The sequence below is a fragment of the Ochotona princeps genome, chromosome 1 (genome assembly GCF_030435755.1).
Source record: "Ochotona princeps isolate mOchPri1 chromosome 1, mOchPri1.hap1, whole genome shotgun sequence".
Classification (NCBI taxonomy): Eukaryota; Metazoa; Chordata; class Mammalia; order Lagomorpha; family Ochotonidae; genus Ochotona; species Ochotona princeps.
The window spans coordinates 170280138-170293160 of NC_080832.1; the positions used below are offsets into that span (position 1 = coordinate 170280138).

The 13023-nt window shown below is 46.3% G+C and overlaps 6 non-coding genes across 6 annotated transcripts; all 6 read right to left on the reverse strand.

The window, feature by feature from the left end:
- Nucleotides 1–255: 255 nt before the first annotated feature.
- Nucleotides 256–328, reverse strand: TRNAA-AGC (transfer RNA alanine (anticodon AGC)). The gene has a single exon. It is a non-coding gene; the product is annotated as a tRNA-Ala (tRNA).
- Nucleotides 329–700: 372 nt separating this feature from the next.
- Nucleotides 701–773, reverse strand: TRNAV-AAC (transfer RNA valine (anticodon AAC)). Its single transcript has one exon. It is a non-coding gene; the product is annotated as a tRNA-Val (tRNA).
- Nucleotides 774–5092: 4319 nt separating this feature from the next.
- TRNAA-AGC (transfer RNA alanine (anticodon AGC)) lies at nt 5093–5165 on the reverse strand. Its single transcript has one exon. It is a non-coding gene; the product is annotated as a tRNA-Ala (tRNA).
- Nucleotides 5166–5533: 368 nt separating this feature from the next.
- On the reverse strand, nt 5534–5606 carry TRNAV-AAC (transfer RNA valine (anticodon AAC)). The gene has a single exon. It is a non-coding gene; the product is annotated as a tRNA-Val (tRNA).
- Nucleotides 5607–10563: 4957 nt separating this feature from the next.
- Nucleotides 10564–10636, reverse strand: TRNAA-AGC (transfer RNA alanine (anticodon AGC)). The gene has a single exon. It is a non-coding gene; the product is annotated as a tRNA-Ala (tRNA).
- A 382-nt stretch (nt 10637–11018) lies between these two features.
- On the reverse strand, nt 11019–11091 carry TRNAV-AAC (transfer RNA valine (anticodon AAC)). The gene has a single exon. It is a non-coding gene; the product is annotated as a tRNA-Val (tRNA).
- Between the last annotated feature and the right edge of the window lie 1932 nt (nt 11092–13023).

The following is a 13023-nucleotide window of genomic DNA, read 5'->3' on the forward strand; positions in this document are numbered from 1 at the left end:
TTGGCCAGAAAGCTCTATTACCCACTTGCTGGGCTTGGCTTAGTGCTACACTTGGGGGCCATAATTCAGGAAGAGACGGACCACGGAAGATTAAACTTTCTCTGTCTTTCTGAGGTCACAATGCCTCTGAATTAAAAGGCAGAAGTAAAGAAAAGCTGAACACTATAATAGACATAGACGCAAATATTGGAACCATTCCCGAGCCTTTGTGTTTTGCCTTTTGTTTTCAAATGCATTTCATAAACAAGTAAAGTGTGGAGAATGTGGGTATCGATCCCACCACCTCTCGCATGCTAAGCGAGCGCTCTACCACCTGAGCTAATTCCCCAAACTTCATCCCAGACCTATTCCCATTTCACTCTAGGCAGCCATAGCACTGGCACCTCCCAGTCAGCAGCTAGAGGCGCCCGAGAGCTCACAGGGAAAATCGAACCGCTTCGAGGGCTCCCGGGACTCCCCTAGCTCACCAACAATCGCTAAACAGCAAGACAACAAGCAGGACTGCTCACCTCCGCCAGGAGAAGGGGAGGGAAAGGGGGTGGGGAAAACTGTGGGGCCGCCAGACTCGGACCAGTTCTACTGTCGTTCCTGTGAAGATGCCGGCGAGCGAGCCGCTGGGCTGCAGTGTCTCTCGGTCGGGGTGGGACGTGGGTGTGTTGATGGCAGAGACAGTGGTGAAAAAAGGAAAAGAAAGAACACATGTTTCCGCCCGGTTTTGAACCGGGGACCTCTCGCGTGTTAGGCGAGCGTGATGACCACTACACTACGGAAACAACACCACATGCATTACCTCTTCATTTACACACATATAGTCAACATGTTCTTCTCTACGACATGCATACTTGCCCCTGTTTTGCTCTGGCCCTTTGCAAAATCTTGTCTTCCTGTTTACTGCTTTGGTTCTCAGGCGTCACCAGGAAACCTCTTTGACTTGATCGTGCTCCGTGTTGCCTTCAGCTTCCGGAATACATATGGCGATGTCTTCTGCCAACTCGGGAACTCACTGAATGAACTGGCACAAGTGAGTGATTGCAAACAAAGAGCCGTGTGCCAACTGCAGCAAGTAAAATCGAACTGTAGACCTGTGGGTGACACAGCTTAGAAACCTGTCCCAAGGAGAAGACTCTGCTAACCAGAAGTACAATGACCAAGAGCAAAAGAAGAGACAAAGTCACAATGAATATTTTTGAAGACTCCACTGCAAAGGAACAAAACAATTTGCCAACCTTGGAGTTCACTGAGAAAAACATAGAGAAAATGAGGGATACAGAATTCAAAACATTTGTGATAAAACTTCCTATCAAGAATGAAAAGCAGGCATTCAAGAAATATAAGGAACATGTTACACTGGAAATGAATCAAATGAAAAGTGATACATCAGAAAATAAAAATGCAAGTGAGCACATTAAAAGTATAGTGAAGAGTCTCCAAAATAGAATGAAGCAAGCAGAAGAACGAATCTCAAAACTGGAAAATATTTCCTGTCATCAGGGGGAAGCAAAGAAAAAGCTGGAAGCAGAGCTGGATCAGGCCAAAAAAAGTATTCAAAAACTGAAGGACACTATTAAAAGGCCAAATTAAGAGTTATGGGAGTCCCAGAAGGTGCAGTGCAGAAAGAGAAGCTGAGTTTGCCAACGTATTTAACAAAATAATAAAGGAAAATTTCCCTAATCTAGAGAAAAAATTGGGAAACAAGATCCAGGAGGGGCACAGAACTCCCAACAGGCTTGACCAAATGCGATCTTCACCAAGACACATGGTCATCAAGTTCTCTTCAATTGAACATAAGAAAAAGATCCTTAAATATGCATGTGAAAATAATCAATTGACATAAACGAAAGCCAGCTAAATTCACAGGGGACCTCTCACAGTAAACTACAGGCCAGAAGACAATGGAGCAACATATTCCAGATTCTGAAATCAAAATATTGTTGGCCCAGAATATCATCCCCACTAAAGCTTTCCTTCGTCTCTGAAAATGAAATCAAATTCTTCCACAGTAAAAAAAAGTTAAAAGAATATGCCTCTTCCAAACCTGCCCTAAAAAGAATACTTACAGAAGAAGTTCTCTTGACAGAGAAGAGGAATAATGCCCACCAAAACCAAAGGCAAATGTGTAGGACATCCCAATAAAATGACAACAGAAGACTAAATCAATGAATAACCCATTGCTAAAATGACAGGCCCGAAGTACCACCTATACATATTAACCCTGAATCTAATGTTTTAAATTCATCATTCAGATGTCATAGATCAATAGACTGGATTAAAAAAAGAAAACCCATTTATTTGTGGCCTACAGGAGACATATCTTAGCAACAAAGATCAGCAGAAACTATATCTCATGGATTTTGATATTTTTTAGTTTCATCTCTTCAAAACACTTTCTTCTGATTAAATTCTTCAATGACTCATAGATCATAAAGTAGCATCGTTTTCTTCAAGAAGGTTTTAAATTTTTTATTTCTTCAGTGACACATTGGTCATTCAGTAGCATGTTACTTAACTTTATGCCTTAAAAGTTTTTTTCTGTTGTTGATTTTGTATTGTGGCTTTTGATTTAAGGGGATGTATAGTAACTGTGTAATGGAGACTATCATTTCCAGATGTGAGGATACAGTGCAGTATGCCTATCTACTTCCAGATCAAAGATGGACTTCCAATGAAACTGTTGGATAGACTCTCTGCTATTATCCATGCCTGCAATGATGGACATAGGACTGTGTATAAAGAACTATACTATAGTAATGATATGGGGGAGCTCAGTGGGCAGCACAGCACTTGGGGAGGTAGTAAAGGAAATCCCAGGGCCTAAGGAACTCTGTAATAAAATGAAGTATCTATAAAAATGAAGTATATATAAAAATGACCACCCGCTCTGATCCAGGGATCCCGGAATGGGTTAAAATAAAGAAAACAATAAACATGACACATCACATCAAGAAAATAAAGTTTATAATCATTGTTTATCTCCAAGGTGCAGAGAAAACATTTGATAAAAAAAATACTCTTTCCTGAGTTGAAATAAAAAACAACCTTTGAAAGTTGAGTATAGTAAAAACATAACTTTACTTGACTACATTACAATGAAGAAGGAACTAAAGAACAATGATGAAGGCCTAGCTGTACTGTCTGCCAAGCAAAGACACACAGGGAACCCAGGGCCTCCTCCCTCAGCCCGGCCACTGCCCTACCACCTCAGCTAGACCCCACCAGCTCCTGATGGCAGTGCACCACAAGCAGGAAATGTGGAGGCTGTTCAGGAGCAACAAAACCACTGTGGGACCGTCTACTCTAAAACAGCCAGGGTGGCAGTGAGGACTACTCAACCTCCAGGCTGGGGAAAGGGACTCGCAAAAGGAGAGGAGGGATGCTGGACAAGTGTGGGGCCTCCGCAACTGGACAGCTCAGAATAGTGTGTGAGAGGACACTGGCCAGTGGTCACCTGAAGGTCAGGCCTGCATCCAGGCGTTAAGAGGGGCAGAGCTGTCAGTTTTGGAGAATAGGCGAGGAAAGGTCCTTCCCTCCACCTGAATTTGAACTGAGAACTCTCAGGCTTCAAGCACTACACTATAGATTTGCTCTTCGTTTGCACATAGGTGTTCAAGTTTTTAAATATTAAATTAATACACATTCTACATAGTTGCTGTCCATAGAATCCTAACTTGATGTAATTCTGACTTCTGTGCTTTCTGGAGAGGAAAATACCATTATGAAATTGTTTTTCCCCTCATTTTTTCCCACATGTCTCTAAGTTCTTTTCTTTTTCTGTAGTATTTTTTCTTGTGATTCGCTGCGTGCATGTTTCTAGGAGTTTCTCCGGGCTGGCATGCTTTTAATTCCTTTTTTTTTTTTTAATGTCTAGGATGATGTCTTTTGCTGAACCGGGAAGTTTATAGCCACTAACCCTTCAAATAAATTCATTGCCTTTTCCTCCTTGTCTAGTAGTAAGGATCTGAATGCTGTGTGACATGCATTTGGATCACTCTGAGAGTCTGACACTGTTTTTTCCACTGCCTGCTACTCTTGTGTTTTTCTTGTTGTTTGTTTGTTCGTTTTTGATCAGTACACCAAGTGTGGAACTCCTCGTCAACGTGATATGCAAACTTTTGGACATTTTTTCCTGGAATGGGTGCTCATCACTTGACAGCTGTCGTAATGTGTTGTGTAGTGGCGCACGTTCACAGCCAGAGGTGTGACAAGGAGAGGCCACCTTGTGTGTTTGTTCCTCTGACGGTCACAGTACTGCACTTTGCACAGTTTGATGAGTTTGAAAGAGGGACTATTATCCTGCTGCTGGGCTTGGATCTGTGCTAGGTTATGCTTTTGTTTTTAAAGATGTATTCAATTTTATTGGAAAGTCAGATTTTCAGAGAGAAGGAGCTACTGACAGCAACATCTGGCCCTTCTCCACTGCTTTCCCTGGACACGGCAGGGTGCTGAAGGGAAGTGACTCAGCCAGAAAAGAAACCAGTAGCCCTATGAGATCCAGCCCTTGCAAGCTGAGGATTTAGCCATGAAGCCAATGATCCGGACCCTCTGTGCTATGTATAAGAAATATTAGAGGAGACAGAAACCGAACACTTATATTACTCCTTTTCTGTAATCACAGCTCCTCTAAATTTAAAAGAATATGTTATTAAAGTACTGTGCTTTATAAGGTATCTACAAGAAAAGACACAATGATGAGTGCAGAAGAAAGAGAACTTGCAAAGGGATGGAACACAGAGAACTTTAGCCCACGCTAGGGATACTGTTATGCCTTTAGCACATTATCTTCACGGAACAAAGGAACTGGTTATGAGCTACTATGCTGGTGGGGTGATCTTGACGGAGCGCTTGGCAGCCTTTTGTGTCAAAATCTAGATCCTGTCATTTTTGTGACAAGGGGATGCCTGGGTCTGCGTTGGCAGTTGCCAGAGCAGGGAGTCAGTTGGAACTGCCCGGGCTGGTGTGACGTCACGCACAAGGAGGAGGTAAGCAGACACGAAATATGCAAAGAGTACTGCCCCAGTGAGAGGTCCTTACCGCTTCTGTGTCATTGGGTCCTCAGGTCACACTCCAGAGAGCAGGGAAGTAGGAAAAATAAGTGTGGAGAATGTGGGTATTGATCCCACCACCTCTCGCATGCTAAGCGAGCGCTCTACCACCTGAGCTAATTACCCATGCAATAACAGCAAAACTAACCTCATCCCATTTCACCAGGGGACAGCACACACACATCCGCGCCTCGCCCTCTGCTGCTACAAACACAGCCTCTTCACCAGCTCCAGGGACTCCACTGACACAGCAACAAGCGCAAAACCACCAAGGCAACAACCACAATTGCTCGCCCTCTACCAGGAAAAGGAGAGAGAAAGGGTGTGTGGAAATCCGGTGGGCCGCCAGAAAAAGACCAGTTCCGCATTCGTGCCTGTGAGGATGCTGGGGAGTGGCCAACTGCAGCTTCTCTGGCGTCTCTGGCTTCTCTGTGGAGGAGACCAGAAGGCAGTGGTGCTGTGCTGGTGGCAATAAGTGAAAATGCAGAAATACATGTTTCCGCCCGGTTTCGAACCGGGGACCTCTCGCGTGTTAGGCGAGCGTGATGACCACTACACTACGGAAACACAACAAGAACTACAACCCTCTTCCTTTACTCCTGTGTGTTCAACACTTGCTTCCACGGCAACCCAGGCATCTGATCCCTCCTCTTTGCACCTTTGCAAATAAGCTCTTCTGCCTCAGTCCTCACCACTTGCCTTCTCCTCTTGCATCACCAAAACTCTTTCACTCTATCCTGCTCCACCTTCCTTCAGTCTCCACAATACGCCACATCAAGTCTCCTCACAACGGGGACAACGTTTGAGCGACACACCATCACATCATTTCCACATCTCTTCTCTCCACTCCCTTCCAACCCCTGTTTGATCAGATGATTTCGGACTGGGCTTTCCTTCGATGGAACACAGCCACATCCTTACCTTCCAGCGGATTCTCTTCCCCAACTCTCACAGCCTTGAAGCACACACTCATGCGGATTTCCAGGCACTCTGAATCACACAGACTCAGATGTCATGCTTCTAGCCTGCCATTTCTTTCCCAGGGCTTTGCTCTGTGACTTGTATCGCTGAGCACCGTGTGGAATAGCCATCTGTACTCCCAAATAGTCCCACTTTGACAAAATTTGTATGTGTGGGTTAAGTAGTTCTGCAGGATACATTTCAAATATCTCCAGGGCACTCAATTCAACAAGTCATTATTGGGCAAGTCCTATGAATGTTTCACTTCAGGAACAATCAACTCAATGTTCGCCATGAAGAGTGACAAGAGCCATTCAGTGTTTCATGTGTTAAGAAAGTGCTTAGTAATTTGCGTCTGTGTCATTTTCAAATATGGTGGGCTTTAAAAAGAGACATTCCATACTCAAAGACAGAGTGTGGGAAATGAACCACCTGAGACCATCCACCCGCTAAAGGAAGGGCTCGAGAGGATGAAGGAAGCAGACACCGAGGCATTTAGGGGTATCTGGTCTCAGCAGGTGACCAGCAGGGGAAGCAGACACTATCCTCACACACCTGCTCCTTTTGTCCCACCATGCAAAAGTCTCTTCCTCAGTTGCTCACTGATTGAGAAACTTGGCAGGCACAATTTTAAACCCCACAGGGCGGCAAAAGCAGGCTGAGGGAGGGAGAAGAGGTGTGGGTATTGCCGGGCAGATCTAGGACAGGAGGAGAGCAGCTCCATCATGTATCATTAAGGCTCAGGAGCTGAGACTGCAGAGCACTGTGGGGCAGGCCTGCAGGGGTCACGGATCCACAACCGCTGAAAACACACCAGAGACAACAAGTGGTGCCCTATTGGCAAAGCAAGCTCAGCAACTGAGCTGCTTTGAGTTAGCAGTCCCCTCTTCTACATGTGACTGAGACCTGGTATCTTGGCTGCACTAAGGACAAGCTAAGCCTTTTATGAACCTGTGTCGTGGTCATCACAAGAAAAGTGGGGATCTAGCTGAGGGAGAGAGAGAGAGAGAGAGAGAAACCCAGTGCTGGGACAGACCAAAGCCCAGAACCACATGGCTGCCAGGGAACCAATTACTTAAGGGACCCAACTAGTTGAAACATCCTCTGAGGCCTCCCAGGATGCACATTACCAGGACCTATGGGAAGCATAGCCAGCTCTGCAACCAGGCACTCCAATGTGGTCATCTCAGCACCATGCTAACCACTGGGCCACCATCCCACTCCCTATCTGGAAATGACGTGAAAGTTGGACTTCCTGGCATAGAGAATCTCATAGATGTTTACCACGTAAGAATTACCAGCTACTCCTTTCTTTCTTTCTTTCTTTCTTTCTTTCTTTCTTTCTTTCTTTCTTTCTTTCTTTCTTTCTTTCTTTCTTTCTTTCTTCCTTTCTTTCTTTCTTTCTTTCTTTCTCTCTTTCTCTCTTTCTTTCTCTCTTTCTCTCTCTCTTTCTCTCTTTCTTTCTTTTTTAGGTAGACAGTCTTTGATCTTCCACAACCATTTAATTATCTTAGTAACAGTCATTTAGTTTGGTTAAGACAATGTTATATCTGAATACATTTTAAAAATTTGTTCTGAAGATATTGCACTTTCCTAAAAAGTTTGTTTATTTATTAGAAAGGTAGTTACTGAGGTAAAGCCGCCAGGGGAATGTGGGCTCCCCTGCTGGACAACTACTTCCGTTGGAAAGAGTGAGTTGTGATGGGGGCAGATCAGACTAGGCCGGGCTATGGCACCTGTGTGCCTCATGTGAGTTAGATAAGGAAAGGGCCCCGGTGGGCTGACTGTTCCGACAGGTGTAAGCAAAAACTAGAGTGGGTGAGGGTTGGTTGGGCTAGCCGCAGCACTAGCTGGCAGAGGCTGAAACTTGGAGCTGATTTTGTCAACTCAAATGCCAGAGCTACCTGGAGAGTGCATAATCTGGGAGTGGGTGTGGCCTAGAAGGGAAATAGTGGGCACCTACCTCGGGGCTACCCCTCTCACTGGACAGCACGAACTCCAGGACAGGGTAGGGGTGGATGGACAGAAGGGCACGTGCCAATAGGTGTGCAGGCTGGATAGAAGGTTGGTTGCGTTGAGCTGGGCTTCAATGCCCATTGACATGTGCGAGGGCTAAATGGGATGTGGGACAGACTGCACAAGCCTGCGGTGCATACTGGCAAGCATGGGAACCAGGTTAGGGGGCAGAACTGGTGGGGGTTTTGAGGAGTCACCCCAACAAGGCTGCGGCTCCAACCGGTTTGCATGAGGACCGAGTATGAAGTGGGCAGGATCGAGCTGGACTACAACATCCATTGGTTCACAAGGAAGACAGGGCTGGAAACGGAACGAACCCAGCAATCCCAACGGCCAGCATGAGCATAAGTTGATTGGTGTGACGGACGGTGTTGGACTGTGTACTACAAACTCACACAAAAGCAGGCCTGGGATCATCTGAGATGAAGTTTCTTTGGAGATCTCTCCAGCTGAACTGCTTATCTTAGAACCCCAACAATGAAGAGACTGTCAGCTGGTGGACTCTGAATAGGTTTCATTGTGAATGGAACTGAGAGATTGACAGCAACCAGAACTGATGATGTATCAAAACTGTTTGAGCAGGACCTTCGGAGCACGCCTCCTGATGGGGATCCGGCATGTGTGGGAGGTTGGGTGGGGCTTTTCCATTTGTTTCTCCCCTGACCCCAGATATAGGGAAAAATGATAATATTAGTGTGGAAACAATGGTATTACCCAATTTCATCCTGTAGCCCTTGACCCTTTGTACCTAATCAACTAAGTAAGATTATTAAAAAATAATAATAATAAAAAAGAGGTAGATGCCATGTCTTTGTCTCTCTCACTCTCAAATATATTATTAAACATACAGTGAGGACTGGGCCTCGCTGTAGCCTAGTGACTAGAGTCCTTGCCTTGCACGCGCCAGGATCCCATCTAAGCATTGATTCTAATCCTGGCTGCCCTGCTCCTCATCCTGATCCCTGCTTGTGGCCTGGGAAAGCAACCAAGGATGGCCTAAAGACTTGGCACCTTGCACCCACATAGGAGAGTCAGAGGCTCCGGAGTTACCTGCTTGTAAACAGCCTGGAAAAGCAGGTTCTTTTGGCATCACTCCCCTCCTCTGCAACAAAGGTTCAACCTAGCTCTTTGGAGGGGCTAACTCTGCAGCCTCTTATCCCATGGAAACTCTGAACCTTGGAATGCTGGTGACCCCAACTTGTCCAGGGTCCCTGTGTCAGCCGACCACTTTGTCTTGCCCTCACTGGGATGAGCAGCCCTCACTCTGGCCCTGACCATTTGGCCCTGGTCTGTGCGGACTCAATGAAGTCCAGACTGCTCTTGTAAAAGCTTGACCTTCACTATGCTCTGCACAGCCTCCTACAGCTGACCACACACTGCATACACTCTAGGAGGGAAAGGGGAGTATTCCACTTGGTTGTTGGTGTGTGGCTCCACTGGTGAGGTGCTTGCCTGGCTTAGGAGCTGGTTGCTGGTTTGATCCTGTGCTGTCTTGAGCTAAATCATGAATCGAGGGGAATGAAGAAGGTGCCCTGGCTATGTTAGCCAGTGCTCTCTGTGCCAAGAGCAGAATTCCTGTTCTGTTGTTCTCCACTTGTGCCATTGGGTGTTAGAGTTGTGATCACAAGCATAGGGCAAATGTATTTGTTCTTTTCTGTCTCATATTGTGTAATGTAGCACCATCCTAAAAAGCCAGGGCACAGCACCCGGAGAAGAACCCTGACATTCTGCTCAGGACTGTGGATGTAAGTGACTGTCAGTCCTTCTGTGACTGTGAGAGCAAAACCAGTGAACTTACACACATGCCGGAAAACTATGAACAACATTGCACAGCGTTGGGAATGGGGCTAATATTGCTAAAGCATCAGAAAGCTCCTGGCTGCTTGCAGACTTTCCACAGACAATGCTGACCTTAGCTCTCTGTCTCTGCTCCCGGGTACCCACCTTTCTGCTCTCGGAATCCACATGCAGCTGAACTTAGGAACCATGTTCCTGTGTCTCTTCCACTTTGTACACAAACACCACATTCATTCTTGTTATTCCAAATGACAGAATCTTCATTTGAAAGAAGGAATGAGGAGGCATGAGAAATGGTGAGAGGAGTTCAGGTGTGTGCCTATCACAATTCACAAGACACAATGATGAGCGCAGAAGAAAGAGAACTTGCAAAGGGATGGAACACAGAGAACTTTACCCCACGCTAGGGATACTGTTATGCCTTTAGCACATTATCTTCACGGAACAAAGAAACTGGTTATGAGCTGCTATGCTGGTGGGGTGATCTTGACGGAGCGCTTGGCAGCCTTTTGGGTCAAAATCTAGATCCTGTCATCTCTGTGAGGAGGGGATGCCTAGGTCTGCGTTGGCAGTTGCCAGAGCAGGGAGTCAGTTGGAACTGCCCGGGCTGATGTGACGTCACGTACAAGGAGGTGGTAAGCAGACATGATATATGCACAGTGTAGTGACCAAGTGAGAGGTCCTTACCGCTTCTGTGTCATTGGGTCCTCAGGTCACACTCCAGAGAGCAGGGAAGTAGGAAAAGGAAGTGTGGAGAATGTGGGTATCGATCCCACCACCTCTCGCATGCTAAGCGAGCGCTCTACCACCTGAGCTAATTCCCCATGCAATAACAACAACACTTACGTCATCCCATTTCACTGGGGAGCAGCACACACACATCCACACCTCGCCCTCTGCTGCTACAAACACAGCCTCTTCACCAGCTCCAGGGACTCCCCTGCCACCGCAACAAGCGCAAAACCACCAAGGCAACAACCACAATTGCTCGCCCTCTACCAGCAGAAACAGAGAGAAAGGGTGTGTGGAAATCCGGTGGGCCGCCAGAAAAAGACCAGTTCCGCATTCGTGCCTGTGGGGCTGCTAGGGAGCGGCCGGGTTTCTCTGGCTTCTCCTGCTTCTCTGTGGTGGAGGCCAGGAGGCAGTGGTGCTGTGCTGGTGGCAAAAAAAAAAAAAAAAAAGAAAAAAAGAAAGAAAAGTAGTACATGTTTCCGCCCGGTTTCGAACCGGGGACCTCTCGCGTGTTAGGCGAGCGTGATGACCACTACACCACGGAAACACAACAAGAACTACAACCCTCTTCCTTTACTCCTGTGTGTTCAACACTTGCTTCCACGGCAACCCAGGCATCTGGCCCCTCCTCTTTGCACCTTTGCAAATACGCTCTTCTGCCTCAGTCCTCACCATTTGCCTTCTCCTCTTGCATCAGAAAAACTCTTTCACTCTATCCTGCTCCACCTTCCTTCAGTCTCCACAATACGCCACATCAAGTCTCCTCACAATGGGGACAACGTTTGAGCGACACACCATCACATCATTTCCACATCTCTCCACTCCACTCCAACCCCTGTTTGATCAGATGATTTCGGACTGGGCTTTCCTTCGATGGAACACAGCCACATCCTTACCTTCCAGCGGATTCTCTTCCCCAACTCTCACAGCCTTGAAGCACACACTCATGCGGATTTCCAGGCACTCTGAATCACACAGACTCAGATGTCATGCTTCTAGCCTGCCATTTCTTTCCCAGGGCTTTGCTCTATGACTTGTATCGCTGAGCACCGTCTGGAATAGCCATCTGTACTCCCCAAATAGTCCCACTTTGGCAAAGTTTGTATGTGTGGGTTAAGTAGTTCTGCAGGATACATTTCAAATATCTCCAGGGCACTCAATTCAACAAGCCATTTTTGGGCCAGTCCTATGAATGTTTCAATTCAGGAACAATCAACTCAATGTTCGCCATGAAGAGTGACAAGAGCCATTCAGTGTTTCATGTGTTAAGAAAGTGCTTAGTAATTTGCGTCTGTGTCATTTTCAAATATGGTGGGTTTTAAAAAGAGACATTCCATATTCAAAGACAGAGTGTGGGAAATGAACCACCTGAGACCATCCACCCGCTAAAGGAAGGGCTCGAGAGAATGAAGGAAGCAGACACCGAGGCATTTAGGGGTATCTGGTCTCAGCAGGTCACCAGCAGGGGAAGCAGACACTATCCTCACACACCTGCTCCTTTTGTCCCACCATGCAAAAGTCTCTTCCTCAGTTGCTCACTGATTGAGAAACTTGGCAGGCACAATTTTAAACCCCACAGGGAGGCAAAGGCAGGAGGAGGGAGGGAGAAGAGGTGTGGGTATTGCCGGGCAGATCTAGGACAGGAGAAGGGCAGCTCCATCATGTATCATTAAGGCTCAGGAGCTGAGACTCCAGAGCACTGTGGGGCAGGCCTGCAGGGGTCACAGATCCACAGTTGCTGAAAACACACCAGAGACAACAAGTGGTGCCCTATTGGCAAAGCAAGCTCAGCAACTGAGCTGCTTTGAGTTAGCAGTCCCCTCTTCTACATGTGACTGAGACCTGGTATCTTGCCTGCACAAAGGACAAGCTAAGTCTTTGATGAAACTGCGTCATGGTCATCACTCACAAGAAAAGTGGGGATCTAGCTGAAGGACAGAGAGAGAGAGAGAGAGAGAGAGAGAAACCCAGGGCTGGGACAGACCAAAGCCCAGAACCACATGGCTGCCAGGGAACCAATTACTTAAGGGACCCAAATAGTTGAAGTTGAACCATCCTCTGAGGCCTTCCAGGACGCACATTACCAGGAGCTATGGCATAGGGAATCTCATACCTGTTGAATGCGTAACAGTTACCAGATTTATTTAACTATATATTTATTTATTTATTTTTTAGGTAGACAGTCTTTGATCTTTCACAACCATTTAATTATCTTAGTAACAAAGTCATTTAGTTTGGTTAAGACAATCTTACATCTGAATACATTTTAAAATTTGTTCTGAAGACATTGCACTATCCTAATAAGTTTATTCAGTTATCAGAAAGGTAGATACCATGTCTTTGTCTCTCTCACTCTCAAATATATTATTAAACATACAATGAGGACTGGGCCTCGCTGTAGCCTAGTGACTAGAGTCCTTGCCTTGCACGCGCCAGGATCCCATCTAAGCATCGATTCTAATCCTGGCTGCCCTGCTTC